This window comes from Lytechinus pictus, unplaced genomic scaffold (genome assembly GCF_037042905.1).
Source record: "Lytechinus pictus isolate F3 Inbred unplaced genomic scaffold, Lp3.0 scaffold_44, whole genome shotgun sequence".
Taxonomy (NCBI): Eukaryota; Metazoa; Echinodermata; class Echinoidea; order Temnopleuroida; family Toxopneustidae; genus Lytechinus; species Lytechinus pictus.
This window is the reverse complement of record NW_026974164.1, coordinates 164,056-191,696: the sequence shown is the minus strand read 5'-3', so window position 1 is coordinate 191,696 and position 27,641 is coordinate 164,056.

Here is a 27,641-nt window from a genome sequence, read left to right as displayed (position 1 = left end):
CTCAGGTTAAATCCTCGGTCGAAAAATGGAAAAGTAAATTCATATGAATATAACTATTTTCCTTGAGATATACTTCTTAGTAGCAAACAAATGGTTTCCCGTTAGTAATTTCTAGCCACTGTCAAAGCTTTTAATAAAACTTCATAATTAGTGTTTGTATAAATTCTTCATTTCCAATGCAAACTTTGATTAGCGATAACTTGAAATCCACTTGTGCTCCAAATTTCATTCTTCTTTTAGAATAAAGCTCATGGAATTCTTCAAAAAATGTAATCAGGTATTTGTCTTCAAAATCTCGGCCTAATGGTTTAAATCGCCATTTAAGTCTAAGTGTTTATTTGGTGAAAGAGTTTGGGTTATTTCTTCAATTACTTGTTGCGTTCTATTCTCTCTTTCATGATCTCAGGTTAAATCCTCGGTCGAAAAATGGAAAAGTAAATTCATATGAATATAACTATTTTCCTTGAGATATACTTCTTAGTAGCAAACAAATGGTTTCCCGTTAGTAATTTCTAGCCAATGTCAAAGCTTTTAATAAAACTTCATAATTAGTGTTTGTATAAATTCTTCATTTCCAATGCAAACTTTGATTAGCGATAACTTGAAATCCACTTGTGCTCCAAATTTCATTCTTCTTTTAAAATAAAGCTCATGGAATTCTTCAAATATGATGTAATCAGGTATTTGTCTTCAAAATATCGCCTTAATGGTTTAAATTGCAAGTAAAGTCTAAGTGTTCATTTGCTGAATTTTGGACAGTCAGCGATCGTGTGTACGTATGCTTATCCATATTAGATTAAACCTGTGGTTTGGTATATTTTATCTTGTCTCAAAAGTAAAAGCTTGATGATTCTTACATTTTTTCACCACATATGCAGTAACCTTATTTGGGAGATCAATGAACATATATATCCTTTTGTTTTTATTCAAAACGATCCAATTCATGGTCTTACTATTTGGATTATATCGACAAAAATGATAACCCAGGGCGTCTAGTGCTTTGCAGGCAGCTACAGTTCGCAACGATATTCAGCAAGATCATCTCGCGTAATTTGCGTGCAAAATGTTCCGAGCTTCGCCGAAGAGACGGCGTATTTAGAGATTCCTTACAAGTCCTTAATTGCTCTGGTCTACCTTTTGCTGTACTAGTGATAAATAATTTTTTTTCAAAGAGTTTGGGTTATTTTTTCAATTACTTGTTGCGTTCTATTCTCTCTTTCATGATCTCAGGTTAAATCCTCGGTCGAAAAATGGAAAAGTAAATTCATATGAATATAACTATTTTCCTTGAGATATACTTCTTAGTAGCAAACAAATGGTTTCCCGTTAGTAATTTCTAGCCACTGTCAAAGCTTTTAATAAAACTTCATAATTAGTGTTTGTATAAATTCTTCATTTCCAATGCAAACTTTGATTAGCGATAACTTGAAATCCACTTGTGCTCCAAATTTCATTCTTCTTTTAGAATAAAGCTCATGGAATTCTTCAAAAAATGTAATCAGGTATTTGTCTTCAAAATCTCGGCCTAATGGTTTAAATCGCCATTTAAGTCTAAGTGTTTATTTGGTGAAAGAGTTTGGGTTATTTCTTCAATTACTTGTTGCGTTCTATTCTCTCTTTCATGATCTCAGGTTAAATCCTCGGTCGAAAAATGGAAAAGTAAATTCATATGAATATAACTATTTTCCTTGAGATATACTTCTTAGTAGCAAACAAATGGTTTCCCGTTAGTAATTTCTAGCCAATGTCAAAGCTTTTAATAAAACTTCATAATTAGTGTTTGTATAAATTCTTCATTTCCAATGCAAACTTTGATTAGCGATAACTTGAAATCCACTTGTGCTCCAAATTTCATTCTTCTTTTAAAATAAAGCTCATGGAATTCTTCAAATATGATGTAATCAGGTATTTGTCTTCAAAATATCGCCTTAATGGTTTAAATTGCAAGTAAAGTCTAAGTGTTCATTTGCTGAATTTTGGACAGTCAGCGATCGTGTGTACGTATGCTTATCCATATTAGATTAAACCTGTGGTTTGGTATATTTTATCTTGTCTCAAAAGTAAAAGCTTGATGATTCTTACATTTTTTCACCACATATGCAGTAACCTTATTTGGGAGATCAATGAACATATATATCCTTTTGTTTTTATTCAAAACGATCCAATTCATGGTCTTACTATTTGGATTATATCGACAAAAATGATAACCCAGGGCGTCTAGTGCTTTGCAGGCAGCTACAGTTCGCAACGATATTCAGCAAGATCATCTCGCGTAATTTGCGTGCAAAATGTTCCGAGCTTCGCCGAAGAGACGGCGTATTTAGAGATTCCTTACAAGTCCTTAATTGCTCTGGTCTACCTTTTGCTGTACTAGTGATAAATAATTTTTTTTCAAAGAGTTTGGGTTATTTTTTCAATTACTTGTTGCGTTCTATTCTCTCTTTCATGATCTCAGGTTAAATCCTCGGTCGAAAAATGGAAAAGTAAATTCATATGAATATAACTATTTTCCTTGAGATATACTTCTTAGTAGCAAACAAATGGTTTCCCGTTAGTAATTTCTAGCCACTGTCAAAGCTTTTAATAAAACTTCATAATTAGTGTTTGTATAAATTCTTCATTTCCAATGCAAACTTTGATTAGCGATAACTTGAAATCCACTTGTGCTCCAAATTTCATTCTTCTTTTAGAATAAAGCTCATGGAATTCTTCAAAAAATGTAATCAGGTATTTGTCTTCAAAATCTCGGCCTAATGGTTTAAATCGCCATTTAAGTCTAAGTGTTTATTTGGTGAAAGAGTTTGGGTTATTTCTTCAATTACTTGTTGCGTTCTATTCTCTCTTTCATGATCTCAGGTTAAATCCTCGGTCGAAAAATGGAAAAGTAAATTCATATGAATATAACTATTTTCCTTGAGATATACTTCTTAGTAGCAAACAAATGGTTTCCCGTTAGTAATTTCTAGCCAATGTCAAAGCTTTTAATAAAACTTCATAATTAGTGTTTGTATAAATTCTTCATTTCCAATGCAAACTTTGATTAGCGATAACTTGAAATCCACTTGTGCTCCAAATTTCATTCTTCTTTTAAAATAAAGCTCATGGAATTCTTCAAATATGATGTAATCAGGTATTTGTCTTCAAAATCTCGCCTTAATGGTTTAAATCGCCATTAAAGTCTAAGTGTTCATTTGCTGAATTTTGGACAGTCAACGATCGTGTGTACGTATGCTTATCCATATTAGATTAAACCTGTGGTTTGGTATATTTTATATTGTCTCAAAAGTAAAAGCTTGATGATTCTTACATTTTTTCACCACATATGCAGTAACCTTATTTGGGAGATAAATGAACATATATATATTTTTGTTTTTATTCAAAACGATTCAATTCATGGTCTTACTATTTGGATTACATCGACAAAAATGATAACCCGGTGCGTCTAGTGCTTTGCAGGCAGCTACAGTTCGCAACGATATTCAGCAAGATCATCTCGCGTAATTTGCGTGCAAAATGTTCCGAGCTTCGCCGAAGAGACGGCGTATTTAGAGATTCCTTACAAGTCCTTAATTGCTCTGGTCTACCTTTTGCTGTACTAGTGATAAATAATTTTTTTTCAAAGAGTTTGGATTATTTTTTCAATTACTTGTTGCGTTCTATTCTCTCTTTCATGATCTCAGGTTAAATCCTCGGTCGAAAAATGGAAAAGTTAATTCATATGAATATAACTATTTTCCTTGAGATATACTTCTTAGTAGCAAACAAATGGTTTCCCGTTAGTAATTTCTAGCCACTGTCAAAGCTTTTAATAAAACTTCATAATTAGTGTTTGTATAAATTCTTCATTTCCAATGCAAACTTTGATTAGCGATAACTTGAAATCCACTTGTGCTCCAAATTTCATTCTTCTTTTAGAAAAAAGCTCATGGAATTCTTCAAAAAATGTAATCAGGTATTTGTCTTCAAAATCTCGGCCTAATGGTTTAAATCGCCATTTAAGTCTAAGTGTTTATTTGGTGAAAGAGTTTGGGTTATTTCTTCAATTACTTGTTGCGTTCTATTCTCTCTTTCATGATCTCAGGTTAAATCCTCGGTCGAAAAATGGAAAAGTAAATTCATATGAATATAACTATTTTCCTTGAGATATACTTCTTAGTAGCAAACAAATGGTTTCCCGTTAGTAATTTCTAGCCAATGTCAAAGCTTTTAATAAAACTTCATAATTAGTGTTTGTATAAATTCTTCATTTCCAATGCAAACTTTGATTAGCGATAACTTGAAATCCACTTGTGCTCCAAATTTCATTCTTCTTTTAAAATAAAGCTCATGGAATTCTTCAAATATGATGTAATCAGGTATTTGTCTTCAAAATATCGCCTTAATGGTTTAAATTGCAAGTAAAGTCTAAGTGTTCATTTGCTGAATTTTGGACAGTCAGCGATCGTGTGTACGTATGCTTATCCATATTAGATTAAACCTGTGGTTTGGTATATTTTATCTTGTCTCAAAAGTAAAAGCTTGATGATTCTTACATTTTTTCACCACATATGCAGTAACCTTATTTGGGAGATCAATGAACATATATATCCTTTTGTTTTTATTCAAAACGATCCAATTCATGGTCTTACTATTTGGATTATATCGACAAAAATGATAACCCAGGGCGTCTAGTGCTTTGCAGGCAGCTACAGTTCGCAACGATATTCAGCAAGATCATCTCGCGTAATTTGCGTGCAAAATGTTCCGAGCTTCGCCGAAGAGACGGCGTATTTAGAGATTCCTTACAAGTCCTTAATTGCTCTGGTCTACCTTTTGCTGTACTAGTGATAAATATTTTTTTTTCAAAGAGTTTGGGTTATTTTTTCAATTACTTGTTGCGTTCTATTCTCTCTTTCATGATCTCAGGTTAAATCCTCGGTCGAAAAATGGAAAAGTAAATTCATATGAATATAACTATTTTCCTTGAGATATACTTCTTAGTAGCAAACAAATGGTTTCCCGTTAGTAATTTCTAGCCACTGTCAAAGCTTTTAATAAAACTTCGTAATTAGTGTTTGTATAAATTCTTCATTTCCAATGCAAACTTTGATTAGCGATAACTTGAAATCCACTTGTGCTCCAAATTTCATTCTTCTTTTAAAATAAAGCTCATGGAATTCTTCAAAAAAATGTAATCAGGTATTTGTCTTCAAAATCTCGCCTTAATGGTTTAAATCGCCATTTAAGTCTAAGTGTTTATTTGGTGAAAGAGTTTGGATTATTTCTTCAATTACTTGTTGCGTTCTATTCTCTCTTTCATGATCTCAGGTTAAATCCTCGGTCGAAAAATGGAAAAGTAAATTCATATGAATATAACTATTTTCCTTGAGATATACTTCTTAGTAGCAAACAAATGGTTTCCCGTTAGTAATTTCTAGCCAATGTCAAAGCTTTTAATAAAACTTCATAATTAGTGTTTGTATAAATTCTTCATTTCCAATGCAAACTTTGATTAGCGATAACTTGAAATCCACTTGTGCTCCAAATTTCATTCTTCTTTTGAAATAAAGCTCATGGAATTCTTCAAATATGATGTAATCAGGTATTTGTCTTCAAAATCTCGCCTTAATGGTTTAAATCGCCATTAAAGTCTAAGTGTTCATTTGCTGAACTTTGGACAGTCAACGATCGTGTGTACGTATGCTTATCCATATTAGATTAAACCTGTGGTTTGGTATATTTTATATTGTCTCAAAAGTAAAAGCTTGATGATTCTTACATTTTTTCACCACATATGCAGTAACCTTATTTGGGAGATAAATGAACATATATATATTTTTGTTTTTATTCAAAACGATTCAATTCATGGTCTTACTATTTGGATTACATCGACAAAAATGATAACCCGGTGCGTCTAGTGCTTTGCAGGCAGCTACAGTTCGCAACGATATTCAGCAAGATCATCTCGCGTAATTTGCGTGCAAAATGTTCCGAGCTTCGCCGAAGAGACGGCGTATTTAGAGATTCCTTACAAGTCCTTAATTGCTCTGGTCTACCTTTTGCTGTACTAGTGATAAATAATTTTTTTTCAAAGAGTTTGGATTATTTTTTCAATTACTTGTTGCGTTCTATTCTCTCTTTCATGATCTCAGGTTAAATCCTCGGTCGAAAAATGGAAAAGTTAATTCATATGAATATAACTATTTTCCTTGAGATATACTTCTTAGTAGCAAACAAATGGTTTCCCGTTAGTAATTTCTAGCCACTGTCAAAGCTTTTAATAAAACTTCATAATTAGTGTTTGTATAAATTCTTCATTTCCAATGCAAACTTTGATTAGCGATAACTTGAAATCCACTTGTGCTCCAAATTTCATTCTTCTTTTAGAATAAAGCTCATGGAATTCTTCAAAAAATGTAATCAGGTATTTGTCTTCAAAATCTCGGCCTAATGGTTTAAATCGCCATTTAAGTCTAAGTGTTTATTTGGTGAAAGAGTTTGGGTTATTTCTTCAATTACTTGTTGCGTTCTATTCTCTCTTTCATGATCTCAGGTTAAATCCTCGGTCGAAAAATGGAAAAGTAAATTCATATGAATATAACTATTTTCCTTGAGATATACTTCTTAGTAGCAAACAAATGGTTTCCCGTTAGTAATTTCTAGCCAATGTCAAAGCTTTTAATAAAACTTCATAATTAGTGTTTGTATAAATTCTTCATTTCCAATGCAAACTTTGATTAGCGATAACTTGAAATCCACTTGTGCTCCAAATTTCATTCTTCTTTTAAAATAAAGCTCATGGAATTCTTCAAATATGATGTAATCAGGTATTTGTCTTCAAAATCTCGCCTTAATGGTTTAAATCGCCATTAAAGTCTAAGTGTTCATTTGCTGAATTTTGGACAGTCAACGATCGTGTGTACGTATGCTTATCCATATTAGATTAAACCTGTGGTTTGGTATATTTTATATTGTCTCAAAAGTAAAAGCTTGATGATTCTTACATTTTTTCACCACATATGCAGTAACCTTATTTGGGAGATAAATGAACATATATATATTTTTGTTTTTATTCAAAACGATTCAATTCATGGTCTTACTATTTGGATTACATCGACAAAAATGATAACCCGGTGCGTCTAGTGCTTTGCAGGCAGCTACAGTTCGCAACGATATTCAGCAAGATCATCTCGCGTAATTTGCGTGCAAAATGTTCCGAGCTTCGCCGAAGAGACGGCGTATTTAGAGATTCCTTACAAGTCCTTAATTGCTCTGGTCTACCTTTTGCTGTACTAGTGATAAATAATTTTTTTTCAAAGAGTTTGGATTATTTTTTCAATTACTTGTTGCGTTCTATTCTCTCTTTCATGATCTCAGGTTAAATCCTCGGTCGAAAAATGGAAAAGTTAATTCATATGAATATAACTATTTTCCTTGAGATATACTTCTTAGTAGCAAACAAATGGTTTCCCGTTAGTAATTTCTAGCCACTGTCAAAGCTTTTAATAAAACTTCATAATTAGTGTTTGTATAAATTCTTCATTTCCAATGCAAACTTTGATTAGCGATAACTTGAAATCCACTTGTGCTCCAAATTTCATTCTTCTTTTAGAAAAAAGCTCATGGAATTCTTCAAAAAATGTAATCAGGTATTTGTCTTCAAAATCTCGGCCTAATGGTTTAAATCGCCATTTAAGTCTAAGTGTTTATTTGGTGAAAGAGTTTGGGTTATTTCTTCAATTACTTGTTGCGTTCTATTCTCTCTTTCATGATCTCAGGTTAAATCCTCGGTCGAAAAATGGAAAAGTAAATTCATATGAATATAACTATTTTCCTTGAGATATACTTCTTAGTAGCAAACAAATGGTTTCCCGTTAGTAATTTCTAGCCAATGTCAAAGCTTTTAATAAAACTTCATAATTAGTGTTTGTATAAATTCTTCATTTCCAATGCAAACTTTGATTAGCGATAACTTGAAATCCACTTGTGCTCCAAATTTCATTCTTCTTTTAAAATAAAGCTCATGGAATTCTTCAAATATGATGTAATCAGGTATTTGTCTTCAAAATATCGCCTTAATGGTTTAAATTGCAAGTAAAGTCTAAGTGTTCATTTGCTGAATTTTGGACAGTCAGCGATCGTGTGTACGTATGCTTATCCATATTAGATTAAACCTGTGGTTTGGTATATTTTATCTTGTCTCAAAAGTAAAAGCTTGATGATTCTTACATTTTTTCACCACATATGCAGTAACCTTATTTGGGAGATCAATGAACATATATATCCTTTTGTTTTTATTCAAAACGATCCAATTCATGGTCTTACTATTTGGATTATATCGACAAAAATGATAACCCAGGGCGTCTAGTGCTTTGCAGGCAGCTACAGTTCGCAACGATATTCAGCAAGATCATCTCGCGTAATTTGCGTGCAAAATGTTCCGAGCTTCGCCGAAGAGACGGCGTATTTAGAGATTCCTTACAAGTCCTTAATTGCTCTGGTCTACCTTTTGCTGTACTAGTGATAAATATTTTTTTTTCAAAGAGTTTGGGTTATTTTTTCAATTACTTGTTGCGTTCTATTCTCTCTTTCATGATCTCAGGTTAAATCCTCGGTCGAAAAATGGAAAAGTAAATTCATATGAATATAACTATTTTCCTTGAGATATACTTCTTAGTAGCAAACAAATGGTTTCCCGTTAGTAATTTCTAGCCACTGTCAAAGCTTTTAATAAAACTTCGTAATTAGTGTTTGTATAAATTCTTCATTTCCAATGCAAACTTTGATTAGCGATAACTTGAAATCCACTTGTGCTCCAAATTTCATTCTTCTTTTAAAATAAAGCTCATGGAATTCTTCAAAAAAATGTAATCAGGTATTTGTCTTCAAAATCTCGCCTTAATGGTTTAAATCGCCATTTAAGTCTAAGTGTTTATTTGGTGAAAGAGTTTGGATTATTTCTTCAATTACTTGTTGCGTTCTATTCTCTCTTTCATGATCTCAGGTTAAATCCTCGGTCGAAAAATGGAAAAGTAAATTCATATGAATATAACTATTTTCCTTGAGATATACTTCTTAGTAGCAAACAAATGGTTTCCCGTTAGTAATTTCTAGCCAATGTCAAAGCTTTTAATAAAACTTCATAATTAGTGTTTGTATAAATTCTTCATTTCCAATGCAAACTTTGATTAGCGATAACTTGAAATCCACTTGTGCTCCAAATTTCATTCTTCTTTTGAAATAAAGCTCATGGAATTCTTCAAATATGATGTAATCAGGTATTTGTCTTCAAAATCTCGCCTTAATGGTTTAAATCGCCATTAAAGTCTAAGTGTTCATTTGCTGAACTTTGGACAGTCAACGATCGTGTGTACGTATGCTTATCCATATTAGATTAAACCTGTGGTTTGGTATATTTTATATTGTCTCAAAAGTAAAAGCTTGATGATTCTTACATTTTTTCACCACATATGCAGTAACCTTATTTGGGAGATAAATGAACATATATATATTTTTGTTTTTATTCAAAACGATTCAATTCATGGTCTTACTATTTGGATTACATCGACAAAAATGATAACCCGGTGCGTCTAGTGCTTTGCAGGCAGCTACAGTTCGCAACGATATTCAGCAAGATCATCTCGCGTAATTTGCGTGCAAAATGTTCCGAGCTTCGCCGAAGAGACGGCGTATTTAGAGATTCCTTACAAGTCCTTAATTGCTCTGGTCTACCTTTTGCTGTACTAGTGATAAATAATTTTTTTTCAAAGAGTTTGGATTATTTTTTCAATTACTTGTTGCGTTCTATTCTCTCTTTCATGATCTCAGGTTAAATCCTCGGTCGAAAAATGGAAAAGTTAATTCATATGAATATAACTATTTTCCTTGAGATATACTTCTTAGTAGCAAACAAATGGTTTCCCGTTAGTAATTTCTAGCCACTGTCAAAGCTTTTAATAAAACTTCATAATTAGTGTTTGTATAAATTCTTCATTTCCAATGCAAACTTTGATTAGCGATAACTTGAAATCCACTTGTGCTCCAAATTTCATTCTTCTTTTAGAATAAAGCTCATGGAATTCTTCAAAAAATGTAATCAGGTATTTGTCTTCAAAATCTCGGCCTAATGGTTTAAATCGCCATTTAAGTCTAAGTGTTTATTTGGTGAAAGAGTTTGGGTTATTTCTTCAATTACTTGTTGCGTTCTATTCTCTCTTTCATGATCTCAGGTTAAATCCTCGGTCGAAAAATGGAAAAGTAAATTCATATGAATATAACTATTTTCCTTGAGATATACTTCTTAGTAGCAAACAAATGGTTTCCCGTTAGTAATTTCTAGCCAATGTCAAAGCTTTTAATAAAACTTCATAATTAGTGTTTGTATAAATTCTTCATTTCCAATGCAAACTTTGATTAGCGATAACTTGAAATCCACTTGTGCTCCAAATTTCATTCTTCTTTTAAAATAAAGCTCATGGAATTCTTCAAATATGATGTAATCAGGTATTTGTCTTCAAAATCTCGCCTTAATGGTTTAAATCGCCATTAAAGTCTAAGTGTTCATTTGCTGAATTTTGGACAGTCAACGATCGTGTGTACGTATGCTTATCCATATTAGATTAAACCTGTGGTTTGGTATATTTTATATTGTCTCAAAAGTAAAAGCTTGATGATTCTTACATTTTTTCACCACATATGCAGTAACCTTATTTGGGAGATAAATGAACATATATATATTTTTGTTTTTATTCAAAACGATTCAATTCATGGTCTTACTATTTGGATTACATCGACAAAAATGATAACCCGGTGCGTCTAGTGCTTTGCAGGCAGCTACAGTTCGCAACGATATTCAGCAAGATCATCTCGCGTAATTTGCGTGCAAAATGTTCCGAGCTTCGCCGAAGAGACGGCGTATTTAGAGATTCCTTACAAGTCCTTAATTGCTCTGGTCTACCTTTTGCTGTACTAGTGATAAATAATTTTTTTTCAAAGAGTTTGGATTATTTTTTCAATTACTTGTTGCGTTCTATTCTCTCTTTCATGATCTCAGGTTAAATCCTCGGTCGAAAAATGGAAAAGTTAATTCATATGAATATAACTATTTTCCTTGAGATATACTTCTTAGTAGCAAACAAATGGTTTCCCGTTAGTAATTTCTAGCCACTGTCAAAGCTTTTAATAAAACTTCATAATTAGTGTTTGTATAAATTCTTCATTTCCAATGCAAACTTTGATTAGCGATAACTTGAAATCCACTTGTGCTCCAAATTTCATTCTTCTTTTAGAAAAAAGCTCATGGAATTCTTCAAAAAATGTAATCAGGTATTTGTCTTCAAAATCTCGGCCTAATGGTTTAAATCGCCATTTAAGTCTAAGTGTTTATTTGGTGAAAGAGTTTGGGTTATTTCTTCAATTACTTGTTGCGTTCTATTCTCTCTTTCATGATCTCAGGTTAAATCCTCGGTCGAAAAATGGAAAAGTAAATTCATATGAATATAACTATTTTCCTTGAGATATACTTCTTAGTAGCAAACAAATGGTTTCCCGTTAGTAATTTCTAGCCAATGTCAAAGCTTTTAATAAAACTTCATAATTAGTGTTTGTATAAATTCTTCATTTCCAATGCAAACTTTGATTAGCGATAACTTGAAATCCACTTGTGCTCCAAATTTCATTCTTCTTTTAAAATAAAGCTCATGGAATTCTTCAAATATGATGTAATCAGGTATTTGTCTTCAAAATATCGCCTTAATGGTTTAAATTGCAAGTAAAGTCTAAGTGTTCATTTGCTGAATTTTGGACAGTCAGCGATCGTGTGTACGTATGCTTATCCATATTAGATTAAACCTGTGGTTTGGTATATTTTATCTTGTCTCAAAAGTAAAAGCTTGATGATTCTTACATTTTTTCACCACATATGCAGTAACCTTATTTGGGAGATCAATGAACATATATATCCTTTTGTTTTTATTCAAAACGATCCAATTCATGGTCTTACTATTTGGATTATATCGACAAAAATGATAACCCAGGGCGTCTAGTGCTTTGCAGGCAGCTACAGTTCGCAACGATATTCAGCAAGATCATCTCGCGTAATTTGCGTGCAAAATGTTCCGAGCTTCGCCGAAGAGACGGCGTATTTAGAGATTCCTTACAAGTCCTTAATTGCTCTGGTCTACCTTTTGCTGTACTAGTGATAAATATTTTTTTTTCAAAGAGTTTGGGTTATTTTTTCAATTACTTGTTGCGTTCTATTCTCTCTTTCATGATCTCAGGTTAAATCCTCGGTCGAAAAATGGAAAAGTAAATTCATATGAATATAACTATTTTCCTTGAGATATACTTCTTAGTAGCAAACAAATGGTTTCCCGTTAGTAATTTCTAGCCAATGTCAAAGCTTTTAATAAAACTTCATAATTAGTGTTTGTATAAATTCTTCATTTCCAATGCAAACTTTGATTAGCGATAACTTGAAATCCACTTGTGCTCCAAATTTCATTCTTCTTTTAAAATAAAGCTCATGGAATTCTTCAAATATGATGTAATCAGGTATTTGTCTTCAAAATCTCGCCTTAATGGTTTAAATCGCCATTAAAGTCTAAGTGTTTATTTGGTGAAAGAGTTTGGATTATTTCTTCAATTACTTGTTGCGTTCTATTCTCTCTTTCATGATCTCAGGTTAAATCCTCGGTCGAAAAATGGAAAAGTAAATTCATATGAATATAACTATTTTCCTTGAGATATACTTCTTAGTAGCAAACAAATGGTTTCCCGTTAGTAATTTCTAGCCAATGTCAAAGCTTTTAATAAAACTTCATAATTAGTGTTTGTATAAATTCTTCATTTCCAATGCAAACTTTGATTAGCGATAACTTGAAATCCACTTGTGCTCCAAATTTCATTCTTCTTTTGAAATAAAGCTCATGGAATTCTTCAAATATGATGTAATCAGGTATTTGTCTTCAAAATCTCGCCTTAATGGTTTAAATCGCCATTAAAGTCTAAGTGTTCATTTGCTGAACTTTGGACAGTCAACGATCGTGTGTACGTATGCTTATCCATATTAGATTAAACCTGTGGTTTGGTATATTTTATATTGTCTCAAAAGTAAAAGCTTGATGATTCTTACATTTTTTCACCACATATGCAGTAACCTTATTTGGGAGATAAATGAACATATATATATTTTTGTTTTTATTCAAAACGATTCAATTCATGGTCTTACTATTTGGATTACATCGACAAAAATGATAACCCGGTGCGTCTAGTGCTTTGCAGGCAGCTACAGTTCGCAACGATATTCAGCAAGATCATCTCGCGTAATTTGCGTGCAAAATGTTCCGAGCTTCGCCGAAGAGACGGCGTATTTAGAGATTCCTTACAAGTCCTTAATTGCTCTGGTCTACCTTTTGCTGTACTAGTGATAAATAATTTTTTTTCAAAGAGTTTGGATTATTTTTTCAATTACTTGTTGCGTTCTATTCTCTCTTTCATGATCTCAGGTTAAATCCTCGGTCGAAAAATGGAAAAGTTAATTCATATGAATATAACTATTTTCCTTGAGATATACTTCTTAGTAGCAAACAAATGGTTTCCCGTTAGTAATTTCTAGCCACTGTCAAAGCTTTTAATAAAACTTCATAATTAGTGTTTGTATAAATTCTTCATTTCCAATGCAAACTTTGATTAGCGATAACTTGAAATCCACTTGTGCTCCAAATTTCATTCTTCTTTTAGAATAAAGCTCATGGAATTCTTCAAAAAATGTAATCAGGTATTTGTCTTCAAAATCTCGGCCTAATGGTTTAAATCGCCATTTAAGTCTAAGTGTTTATTTGGTGAAAGAGTTTGGGTTATTTCTTCAATTACTTGTTGCGTTCTATTCTCTCTTTCATGATCTCAGGTTAAATCCTCGGTCGAAAAATGGAAAAGTAAATTCATATGAATATAACTATTTTCCTTGAGATATACTTCTTAGTAGCAAACAAATGGTTTCCCGTTAGTAATTTCTAGCCAATGTCAAAGCTTTTAATAAAACTTCATAATTAGTGTTTGTATAAATTCTTCATTTCCAATGCAAACTTTGATTAGCGATAACTTGAAATCCACTTGTGCTCCAAATTTCATTCTTCTTTTAAAATAAAGCTCATGGAATTCTTCAAATATGATGTAATCAGGTATTTGTCTTCAAAATCTCGCCTTAATGGTTTAAATCGCCATTAAAGTCTAAGTGTTCATTTGCTGAATTTTGGACAGTCAACGATCGTGTGTACGTATGCTTATCCATATTAGATTAAACCTGTGGTTTGGTATATTTTATATTGTCTCAAAAGTAAAAGCTTGATGATTCTTACATTTTTTCACCACATATGCAGTAACCTTATTTGGGAGATAAATGAACATATATATATTTTTGTTTTTATTCAAAACGATTCAATTCATGGTCTTACTATTTGGATTACATCGACAAAAATGATAACCCGGTGCGTCTAGTGCTTTGCAGGCAGCTACAGTTCGCAACGATATTCAGCAAGATCATCTCGCGTAATTTGCGTGCAAAATGTTCCGAGCTTCGCCGAAGAGACGGCGTATTTAGAGATTCCTTACAAGTCCTTAATTGCTCTGGTCTACCTTTTGCTGTACTAGTGATAAATAATTTTTTTTCAAAGAGTTTGGATTATTTTTTCAATTACTTGTTGCGTTCTATTCTCTCTTTCATGATCTCAGGTTAAATCCTCGGTCGAAAAATGGAAAAGTTAATTCATATGAATATAACTATTTTCCTTGAGATATACTTCTTAGTAGCAAACAAATGGTTTCCCGTTAGTAATTTCTAGCCACTGTCAAAGCTTTTAATAAAACTTCATAATTAGTGTTTGTATAAATTCTTCATTTCCAATGCAAACTTTGATTAGCGATAACTTGAAATCCACTTGTGCTCCAAATTTCATTCTTCTTTTAGAAAAAAGCTCATGGAATTCTTCAAAAAATGTAATCAGGTATTTGTCTTCAAAATCTCGGCCTAATGGTTTAAATCGCCATTTAAGTCTAAGTGTTTATTTGGTGAAAGAGTTTGGGTTATTTCTTCAATTACTTGTTGCGTTCTATTCTCTCTTTCATGATCTCAGGTTAAATCCTCGGTCGAAAAATGGAAAAGTAAATTCATATGAATATAACTATTTTCCTTGAGATATACTTCTTAGTAGCAAACAAATGGTTTCCCGTTAGTAATTTCTAGCCAATGTCAAAGCTTTTAATAAAACTTCATAATTAGTGTTTGTATAAATTCTTCATTTCCAATGCAAACTTTGATTAGCGATAACTTGAAATCCACTTGTGCTCCAAATTTCATTCTTCTTTTAAAATAAAGCTCATGGAATTCTTCAAATATGATGTAATCAGGTATTTGTCTTCAAAATATCGCCTTAATGGTTTAAATTGCAAGTAAAGTCTAAGTGTTCATTTGCTGAATTTTGGACAGTCAGCGATCGTGTGTACGTATGCTTATCCATATTAGATTAAACCTGTGGTTTGGTATATTTTATCTTGTCTCAAAAGTAAAAGCTTGATGATTCTTACATTTTTTCACCACATATGCAGTAACCTTATTTGGGAGATCAATGAACATATATATCCTTTTGTTTTTATTCAAAACGATCCAATTCATGGTCTTACTATTTGGATTATATCGACAAAAATGATAACCCAGGGCGTCTAGTGCTTTGCAGGCAGCTACAGTTCGCAACGATATTCAGCAAGATCATCTCGCGTAATTTGCGTGCAAAATGTTCCGAGCTTCGCCGAAGAGACGGCGTATTTAGAGATTCCTTACAAGTCCTTAATTGCTCTGGTCTACCTTTTGCTGTACTAGTGATAAATATTTTTTTTTCAAAGAGTTTGGGTTATTTTTTCAATTACTTGTTGCGTTCTATTCTCTCTTTCATGATCTCAGGTTAAATCCTCGGTCGAAAAATGGAAAAGTAAATTCATATGAATATAACTATTTTCCTTGAGATATACTTCTTAGTAGCAAACAAATGGTTTCCCGTTAGTAATTTCTAGCCACTGTCAAAGCTTTTAATAAAACTTCGTAATTAGTGTTTGTATAAATTCTTCATTTCCAATGCAAACTTTGATTAGCGATAACTTGAAATCCACTTGTGCTCCAAATTTCATTCTTCTTTTAAAATAAAGCTCATGGAATTCTTCAAAAAAATGTAATCAGGTATTTGTCTTCAAAATCTCGCCTTAATGGTTTAAATCGCCATTTAAGTCTAAGTGTTTATTTGGTGAAAGAGTTTGGATTATTTCTTCAATTACTTGTTGCGTTCTATTCTCTCTTTCATGATCTCAGGTTAAATCCTCGGTCGAAAAATGGAAAAGTAAATTCATATGAATATAACTATTTTCCTTGAGATATACTTCTTAGTAGCAAACAAATGGTTTCCCGTTAGTAATTTCTAGCCAATGTCAAAGCTTTTAATAAAACTTCATAATTAGTGTTTGTATAAATTCTTCATTTCCAATGCAAACTTTGATTAGCGATAACTTGAAATCCACTTGTGCTCCAAATTTCATTCTTCTTTTGAAATAAAGCTCATGGAATTCTTCAAATATGATGTAATCAGGTATTTGTCTTCAAAATCTCGCCTTAATGGTTTAAATCGCCATTAAAGTCTAAGTGTTCATTTGCTGAACTTTGGACAGTCAACGATCGTGTGTACGTATGCTTATCCATATTAGATTAAACCTGTGGTTTGGTATATTTTATATTGTCTCAAAAGTAAAAGCTTGATGATTCTTACATTTTTTCACCACATATGCAGTAACCTTATTTGGGAGATAAATGAACATATATATATTTTTGTTTTTATTCAAAACGATTCAATTCATGGTCTTACTATTTGGATTACATCGACAAAAATGATAACCCGGTGCGTCTAGTGCTTTGCAGGCAGCTACAGTTCGCAACGATATTCAGCAAGATCATCTCGCGTAATTTGCGTGCAAAATGTTCCGAGCTTCGCCGAAGAGACGGCGTATTTAGAGATTCCTTACAAGTCCTTAATTGCTCTGGTCTACCTTTTGCTGTACTAGTGATAAATAATTTTTTTTCAAAGAGTTTGGATTATTTTTTCAATTACTTGTTGCGTTCTATTCTCTCTTTCATGATCTCAGGTTAAATCCTCGGTCGAAAAATGGAAAAGTTAATTCATATGAATATAACTATTTTCCTTGAGATATACTTCTTAGTAGCAAACAAATGGTTTCCCGTTAGTAATTTCTAGCCACTGTCAAAGCTTTTAATAAAACTTCATAATTAGTGTTTGTATAAATTCTTCATTTCCAATGCAAACTTTGATTAGCGATAACTTGAAATCCACTTGTGCTCCAAATTTCATTCTTCTTTTAGAATAAAGCTCATGGAATTCTTCAAAAAATGTAATCAGGTATTTGTCTTCAAAATCTCGGCCTAATGGTTTAAATCGCCATTTAAGTCTAAGTGTTTATTTGGTGAAAGAGTTTGGGTTATTTCTTCAATTACTTGTTGCGTTCTATTCTCTCTTTCATGATCTCAGGTTAAATCCTCGGTCGAAAAATGGAAAAGTAAATTCATATGAATATAACTATTTTCCTTGAGATATACTTCTTAGTAGCAAACAAATGGTTTCCCGTTAGTAATTTCTAGCCAATGTCAAAGCTTTTAATAAAACTTCATAATTAGTGTTTGTATAAATTCTTCATTTCCAATGCAAACTTTGATTAGCGATAACTTGAAATCCACTTGTGCTCCAAATTTCATTCTTCTTTTAAAATAAAGCTCATGGAATTCTTCAAATATGATGTAATCAGGTATTTGTCTTCAAAATCTCGCCTTAATGGTTTAAATCGCCATTAAAGTCTAAGTGTTCATTTGCTGAATTTTGGACAGTCAACGATCGTGTGTACGTATGCTTATCCATATTAGATTAAACCTGTGGTTTGGTATATTTTATATTGTCTCAAAAGTAAAAGCTTGATGATTCTTACATTTTTTCACCACATATGCAGTAACCTTATTTGGGAGATAAATGAACATATATATATTTTTGTTTTTATTCAAAACGATTCAATTCATGGTCTTACTATTTGGATTACATCGACAAAAATGATAACCCGGTGCGTCTAGTGCTTTGCAGGCAGCTACAGTTCGCAACGATATTCAGCAAGATCATCTCGCGTAATTTGCGTGCAAAATGTTCCGAGCTTCGCCGAAGAGACGGCGTATTTAGAGATTCCTTACAAGTCCTTAATTGCTCTGGTCTACCTTTTGCTGTACTAGTGATAAATATTTTTTTTTCAAAGAGTTTGGGTTATTTTTTCAATTACTTGTTGCGTTCTATTCTCTCTTTCATGATCTCAGGTTAAATCCTCGGTCGAAAAATGGAAAAGTAAATTCATATGAATATAACTATTTTCCTTGAGATATACTTCTTAGTAGCAAACAAATGGTTTCCCGTTAGTAATTTCTAGCCACTGTCAAAGCTTTTAATAAAACTTCGTAATTAGTGTTTGTATAAATTCTTCATTTCCAATGCAAACTTTGATTAGCGATAACTTGAAATCCACTTGTGCTCCAAATTTCATTCTTCTTTTAAAATAAAGCTCATGGAATTCTTCAAAAAAATGTAATCAGGTATTTGTCTTCAAAATCTCGCCTTAATGGTTTAAATCGCCATTTAAGTCTAAGTGTTTATTTGGTGAAAGAGTTTGGATTATTTCTTCAATTACTTGTTGCGTTCTATTCTCTCTTTCATGATCTCAGGTTAAATCCTCGGTCGAAAAATGGAAAAGTAAATTCATATGAATATAACTATTTTCCTTGAGATATACTTCTTAGTAGCAAACAAATGGTTTCCCGTTAGTAATTTCTAGCCAATGTCAAAGCTTTTAATAAAACTTCATAATTAGTGTTTGTATAAATTCTTCATTTCCAATGCAAACTTTGATTAGCGATAACTTGAAATCCACTTGTGCTCCAAATTTCATTCTTCTTTTGAAATAAAGCTCATGGAATTCTTCAAATATGATGTAATCAGGTATTTGTCTTCAAAATCTCGCCTTAATGGTTTAAATCGCCATTAAAGTCTAAGTGTTCATTTGCTGAACTTTGGACAGTCAACGATCGTGTGTACGTATGCTTATCCATATTAGATTAAACCTGTGGTTTGGTATATTTTATATTGTCTCAAAAGTAAAAGCTTGATGATTCTTACATTTTTTCACCACATATGCAGTAACCTTATTTGGGAGATAAATGAACATATATATATTTTTGTTATTATTCAAAACGATTCAATTCATGGTCTTACTATTTGGATTACATCGACAAAAATGATAACCCGGTGCGTCTAGTGCTTTGCAGGCAGCTACAGTTCGCAACGATATTCAGCAAGATCATCTCGCGTAATTTGCGTGCAAAATGTTCCGAGCTTCGCCGAAGAGACGGCGTATTTAGAGATTCCTTACAAGTCCTTAATTGCTCTGGTCTACCTTTTGCTGTACTAGTGATAAATAATTTTTTTTCAAAGAGTTTGGATTATTTTTTCAATTACTTGTTGCGTTCTATTCTCTCTTTCATGATCTCAGGTTAAATCCTCGGTCGAAAAATGGAAAAGTTAATTCATATGAATATAACTATTTTCCTTGAGATATACTTCTTAGTAGCAAACAAATGGTTTCCCGTTAGTAATTTCTAGCCACTGTCAAAGCTTTTAATAAAACTTCATAATTAGTGTTTGTATAAATTCTTCATTTCCAATGCAAACTTTGATTAGCGATAACTTGAAATCCACTTGTGCTCCAAATTTCATTCTTCTTTTAGAATAAAGCTCATGGAATTCTTCAAAAAATGTAATCAGGTATTTGTCTTCAAAATCTCGGCCTAATGGTTTAAATCGCCATTTAAGTCTAAGTGTTTATTTGGTGAAAGAGTTTGGGTTATTTCTTCAATTACTTGTTGCGTTCTATTCTCTCTTTCATGATCTCAGGTTAAATCCTCGGTCGAAAAATGGAAAAGTAAATTCATATGAATATAACTATTTTCCTTGAGATATACTTCTTAGTAGCAAACAAATGGTTTCCCGTTAGTAATTTCTAGCCAATGTCAAAGCTTTTAATAAAACTTCATAATTAGTGTTTGTATAAATTCTTCATTTCCAATGCAAACTTTGATTAGCGATAACTTGAAATCCACTTGTGCTCCAAATTTCATTCTTCTTTTAAAATAAAGCTCATGGAATTCTTCAAATATGATGTAATCAGGTATTTGTCTTCAAAATCTCGCCTTAATGGTTTAAATCGCCATTAAAGTCTAAGTGTTCATTTGCTGAATTTTGGACAGTCAACGATCGTGTGTACGTATGCTTATCCATATTAGATTAAACCTGTGGTTTGGTATATTTTATATTGTCTCAAAAGTAAAAGCTTGATGATTCTTACATTTTTTCACCACATATGCAGTAACCTTATTTGGGAGATAAATGAACATATATATATTTTTGTTTTTATTCAAAACGATTCAATTCATGGTCTTACTATTTGGATTACATCGACAAAAATGATAACCCGGTGCGTCTAGTGCTTTGCAGGCAGCTACAGTTCGCAACGATATTCAGCAAGATCATCTCGCGTAATTTGCGTGCAAAATGTTCCGAGCTTCGCCGAAGAGACGGCGTATTTAGAGATTCCTTACAAGTCCTTAATTGCTCTGGTCTACCTTTTGCTGTACTAGTGATAAATAATTTTTTTTCAAAGAGTTTGGATTATTTTTTCAATTACTTGTTGCGTTCTATTCTCTCTTTCATGATCTCAGGTTAAATCCTCGGTCGAAAAATGGAAAAGTTAATTCATATGAATATAACTATTTTCCTTGAGATATACTTCTTAGTAGCAAACAAATGGTTTCCCGTTAGTAATTTCTAGCCACTGTCAAAGCTTTTAATAAAACTTCATAATTAGTGTTTGTATAAATTCTTCATTTCCAATGCAAACTTTGATTAGCGATAACTTGAAATCCACTTGTGCTCCAAATTTCATTCTTCTTTTAGAAAAAAGCTCATGGAATTCTTCAAAAAATGTAATCAGGTATTTGTCTTCAAAATCTCGGCCTAATGGTTTAAATCGCCATTTAAGTCTAAGTGTTTATTTGGTGAAAGAGTTTGGGTTATTTCTTCAATTACTTGTTGCGTTCTATTCTCTCTTTCATGATCTCAGGTTAAATCCTCGGTCGAAAAATGGAAAAGTAAATTCATATGAATATAACTATTTTCCTTGAGATATACTTCTTAGTAGCAAACAAATGGTTTCCCGTTAGTAATTTCTAGCCAATGTCAAAGCTTTTAATAAAACTTCATAATTAGTGTTTGTATAAATTCTTCATTTCCAATGCAAACTTTGATTAGCGATAACTTGAAATCCACTTGTGCTCCAAATTTCATTCTTCTTTTAAAATAAAGCTCATGGAATTCTTCAAATATGATGTAATCAGGTATTTGTCTTCAAAATATCGCCTTAATGGTTTAAATTGCAAGTAAAGTCTAAGTGTTCATTTGCTGAATTTTGGACAGTCAGCGATCGTGTGTACGTATGCTTATCCATATTAGATTAAACCTGTGGTTTGGTATATTTTATCTTGTCTCAAAAGTAAAAGCTTGATGATTCTTACATTTTTTCACCACATATGCAGTAACCTTATTTGGGAGATCAATGAACATATATATCCTTTTGTTTTTATTCAAAACGATCCAATTCATGGTCTTACTATTTGGATTATATCGACAAAAATGATAACCCAGGGCGTCTAGTGCTTTGCAGGCAGCTACAGTTCGCAACGATATTCAGCAAGATCATCTCGCGTAATTTGCGTGCAAAATGTTCCGAGCTTCGCCGAAGAGACGGCGTATTTAGAGATTCCTTACAAGTCCTTAATTGCTCTGGTCTACCTTTTGCTGTACTAGTGATAAATAATTTTTTTTCAAAGAGTTTGGGTTATTTTTTCAATTACTTGTTGCGTTCTATTCTCTCTTTCATGATCTCAGGTTAAATCCTCGGTCGAAAAATGGAAAAGTAAATTCATATGAATATAACTATTTTCCTTGAGATATACTTCTTAGTAGCAAACAAATGGTTTCCCGTTAGTAATTTCTAGCCACTGTCAAAGCTTTTAATAAAACTTCGTAATTAGTGTTTGTATAAATTCTTCATTTCCAATGCAAACTTTGATTAGCGATAACTTGAAATCCACTTGTGCTCCAAATTTCATTCTTCTTTTAAAATAAAGCTCATGGAATTCTTCAAAAAAATGTAATCAGGTATTTGTCTTCAAAATCTCGCCTTAATGGTTTAAATCGCCATTTAAGTCTAAGTGTTTATTTGGTGAAAGAGTTTGGATTATTTCTTCAATTACTTGTTGCGTTCTATTCTCTCTTTCATGATCTCAGGTTAAATCCTCGGTCGAAAAATGGAAAAGTAAATTCATATGAATATAACTATTTTCCTTGAGATATACTTCTTAGTAGCAAACAAATGGTTTCCCGTTAGTAATTTCTAGCCAATGTCAAAGCTTTTAATAAAACTTCATAATTAGTGTTTGTATAAATTCTTCATTTCCAATGCAAACTTTTATTAGCGATAACTTGAAATCCACTTGTGCTCCAAATTTCATTCTTCTTTTAAAATAAAGCTCATGGAATTCTTCAAATATGATGTAATCAGGTATTTGTCTTCAAAATCTCGCCTTAATGGTTTAAATCGCCATTAAAGTCTAAGTGTTCATTTGCTGAATTTTGGACAGTCAACGATCGTGTGTACGTATGCTTATCCATATTAGATTAAACCTGTGGTTTGGTATATTTTATATTGTCTCAAAAGTAAAAGCTTGATGATTCTTACATTTTTTCACCACATATGCAGTAACCTTATTTGGGAGATAAATGAACATATATATATTTTTGTTTTTATTCAAAACGATTCAATTCATGGTCTTACTATTTGGATTACATCGACAAAAATGATAACCCGGTGCGTCTAGTGCTTTGCAGGCAGCTACAGTTCGCAACGATATTCAGCAAGATCATCTCGCGTAATTTGCGTGCAAAATGTTCCGAGCTTCGCCGAAGAGACGGCGTATTTAGAGATTCCTTACAAGTCCTTAATTGCTCTGGTCTATCTTTTGCTGTACTAGTGATAAATAATTTTTTTTCAAAGAGTTTGGATTATTTTTTCAATTACTTGTTGCGTTCTATTCTCTCTTTCATGATCTCAGGTTAAATCCTCGGTCGAAAAATGGAAAAGTTAATTCATATGAATATAACTATTTTCCTTGAGATATACTTCTTAGTAGCAAACAAATGGTTTCCCGTTAGTAATTTCTAGCCACTGTCAAAGCTTTTAATAAAACTTCATAATTAGTGTTTGTATAAATTCTTCATTTCCAATGCAAACTTTGATTAGCGATAACTTGAAATCCACTTGTGCTCCAAATTTCATTCTTCTTTTAGAATAAAGCTCATGGAATTCTTCAAAAAATGTAATCAGGTATTTGTCTTCAAAATCTCGGCCTAATGGTTTAAATCGCCATTTAAGTCTAAGTGTTTATTTGGTGAAAGAGTTTGGGTTATTTCTTCAATTACTTGTTGCGTTCTATTCTCTCTTTCATGATCTCAGGTTAAATCCTCGGTCGAAAAATGGAAAAGTAAATTCATATGAATATAACTATTTTCCTTGAGATATACTTCTTAGTAGCAAACAAATGGTTTCCCGTTAGTAATTTCTAGCCAATGTCAAAGCTTTTAATAAAACTTCATAATTAGTGTTTGTATAAATTCTTCATTTCCAATGCAAACTTTGATTAGCGATAACTTGAAATCCACTTGTGCTCCAAATTTCATTCTTCTTTTAAAATAAAGCTCATGGAATTCTTCAAATATGATGTAATCAGGTATTTGTCTTCAAAATATCGCCTTAATGGTTTAAATTGCAAGTAAAGTCTAAGTGTTCATTTGCTGAATTTTGGACAGTCAGCGATCGTGTGTACGTATGCTTATCCATATTAGATTAAACCTGTGGTTTGGTATATTTTATCTTGTCTCAAAAGTAAAAGCTTGATGATTCTTACATTTTTTCACCACATATGCAGTAACCTTATTTGGGAGATCAATGAACATATATATCCTTTTGTTTTTATTCAAAACGATCCAATTCATGGTCTTACTATTTGGATTATATCGACAAAAATGATAACCCAGGGCGTCTAGTGCTTTGCAGGCAGCTACAGTTCGCAACGATATTCAGCAAGATCATCTCGCGTAATTTGCGTGCAAAATGTTCCGAGCTTCGCCGAAGAGACGGCGTATTTAGAGATTCCTTACAAGTCCTTAATTGCTCTGGTCTACCTTTTGCTGTACTAGTGATAAATAATTTTTTTTCAAAGAGTTTGGGTTATTTTTTCAATTACTTGTTGCGTTCTATTCTCTCTTTCATGATCTCAGGTTAAATCCTCGGTCGAAAAATGGAAAAGTAAATTCATATGAATATAACTATTTTCCTTGAGATATACTTCTTAGTAGCAAACAAATGGTTTCCCGTTAGTAATTTCTAGCCACTGTCAAAGCTTTTAATAAAACTTCGTAATTAGTGTTTGTATAAATTCTTCATTTCCAATGCAAACTTTGATTAGCGATAACTTGAAATCCACTTGTGCTCCAAATTTCATTCTTCTTTTAAAATAAAGCTCATGGAATTCTTCAAAAAAATGTAATCAGGTATTTGTCTTCAAAATCTCGCCTTAATGGTTTAAATCGCCATTTAAGTCTAAGTGTTTATTTGGTGAAAGAGTTTGGATTATTTCTTCAATTACTTGTTGCGTTCTATTCTCTCTTTCATGATCTCAGGTTAAATCCTCGGTCGAAAAATGGAAAAGTAAATTCATATGAATATAACTATTTTCCTTGAGATATACTTCTTAGTAGCAAACAAATGGTTTCCCGTTAGTAATTTCTAGCCAATGTCAAAGCTTTTAATAAAACTTCATAATTAGTGTTTGTATAAATTCTTCATTTCCAATGCAAACTTTGATTAGCGATAACTTGAAATCCACTTGTGCTCCAAATTTCATTCTTCTTTTAAAATAAAGCTCATGGAATTCTTCAAATATGATGTAATCAGGTATTTGTCTTCAAAATATCGCCTTAATGGTTTAAATCGCCATTAAAGTCTAAGTGTTCATTTGCTGAATTTTGGACAGTCAACGATCGTGTGTACGTATGCTTATCCATATTAGATTAAACCTGTGGTTTGGTATATTTTATATTGTCTCAAAAGTAAAAGCTTGATGATTCTTACATTTTTTCACCACATATGCAGTAACCTTATTTGGGAGATAAATGAACATATATATATTTTTGTTTTTATTCAAAACGATTCAATTCATGGTCTTACTATTTGGATTACATCGACAAAAATGATAACCCGGTGCGTCTAGTGCTTTGCAGGCAGCTACAGTTCGCAACGATATTCAGCAAGATCATCTCGCGTAATTTGCGTGCAAAATGTTCCGAGCTTCGCCGAAGAGACGGCGTATTTAGAGATTCCTTACAAGTCCTTAATTGCTCTGGTCTACCTTTTGCTGTACTAGTGATAAATAATTTTTTTTCAAAGAGTTTGGATTATTTTTTCAATTACTTGTTGCGTTCTATTCTCTCTTTCATGATCTCAGGTTAAATCCTCGGTCGAAAAATGGAAAAGTTAATTCATATGAATATAACTATTTTCCTTGAGATATACTTCTTAGTAGCAAACAAATGGTTTCCCGTTAGTAATTTCTAGCCACTGTCAAAGCTTTTAATAAAACTTCATAATTAGTGTTTGTATAAATTCTTCATTTCCAATGCAAACTTTGATTAGCGATAACTTGAAATCCACTTGTGCTCCAAATTTCATTCTTCTTTTAGAATAAAGCTCATGGAATTCTTCAAAAAATGTAATCAGGTATTTGTCTTCAAAATCTCGGCCTAATGGTTTAAATCGCCATTTAAGTCTAAGTGTTTATTTGGTGAAAGAGTTTGGGTTATTTCTTCAATTACTTGTTGCGTTCTATTCTCTCTTTCATGATCTCAGGTTAAATCCTCGGTCGAAAAATGGAAAAGTAAATTCATATGAATATAACTATTTTCCTTGAGATATACTTCTTAGTAGCAAACAAATGGTTTCCCGTTAGTAATTTCTAGCCAATGTCAAAGCTTTTAATAAAACTTCATAATTAGTGTTTGTATAAATTCTTCATTTCCAATGCAAACTTTGATTAGCGATAACTTGAAATCCACTTGTGCTCCAAATTTCATTCTTCTTTTAAAATAAAGCTCATGGAATTCTTCAAATATGATGTAATCAGGTATTTGTCTTCAAAATATCGCCTTAATGGTTTAAATTGCAAGTAAAGTCTAAGTGTTCATTTGCTGAATTTTGGACAGTCAGCGATCGTGTGTACGTATGCTTATCCATATTAGATTAAACCTGTGGTTTGGTATATTTTATCTTGTCTCAAAAGTAAAAGCTTGATGATTCTTACATTTTTTCACCACATATGCAGTAACCTTATTTGGGAGATCAATGAACATATATATCCTTTTGTTTTTATTCAAAACGATCCAATTCATGGTCTTACTATTTGGATTATATCGACAAAAATGATAACCCAGGGCGTCTAGTGCTTTGCAGGCAGCTACAGTTCGCAACGATATTCAGCAAGATCATCTCGCGTAATTTGCGTGCAAAATGTTCCGAGCTTCGCCGAAGAGACGGCGTATTTAGAGATTCCTTACAAGTCCTTAATTGCTCTGGTCTACCTTTTGCTGTACTAGTGATAAATAATTTTTTTTCAAAGAGTTTGGGTTATTTTTTCAATTACTTGTTGCGTTCTATTCTCTCTTTCATGATCTCAGGTTAAATCCTCGGTCGAAAAATGGAAAAGTAAATTCATATGAATATAACTATTTTCCTTGAGATATACTTCTTAGTAGCAAACAAATGGTTTCCCGTTAGTAATTTCTAGCCACTGTCAAAGCTTTTAATAAAACTTCGTAATTAGTGTTTGTATAAATTCTTCATTTCCAATGCAAACTTTGATTAGCGATAACTTGAAATCCACTTGTGCTCCAAATTTCATTCTTCTTTTAAAATAAAGCTCATGGAATTCTTCAAAAAAATGTAATCAGGTATTTGTCTTCAAAATCTCGCCTTAATGGTTTAAATCGCCATTTAAGTCTAAGTGTTTATTTGGTGAAAGAGTTTGGATTATTTCTTCAATTACTTGTTGCGTTCTATTCTCTCTTTCATGATCTCAGGTTAAATCCTCGGTCGAAAAATGGAAAAGTAAATTCATATGAATATAACTATTTTCCTTGAGATATACTTCTTAGTAGCAAACAAATGGTTTCCCGTTAGTAATTTCTAGCCAATGTCAAAGCTTTTAATAAAACTTCATAATTAGTGTTTGTATAAATTCTTCATTTCCAATGCAAACTTTGATTAGCGATAACTTGAAATCCACTTGTGCTCCAAATTTCATTCTTCTTTTAAAATAAAGCTCATGGAATTCTTCAAATATGATGTAATCAGGT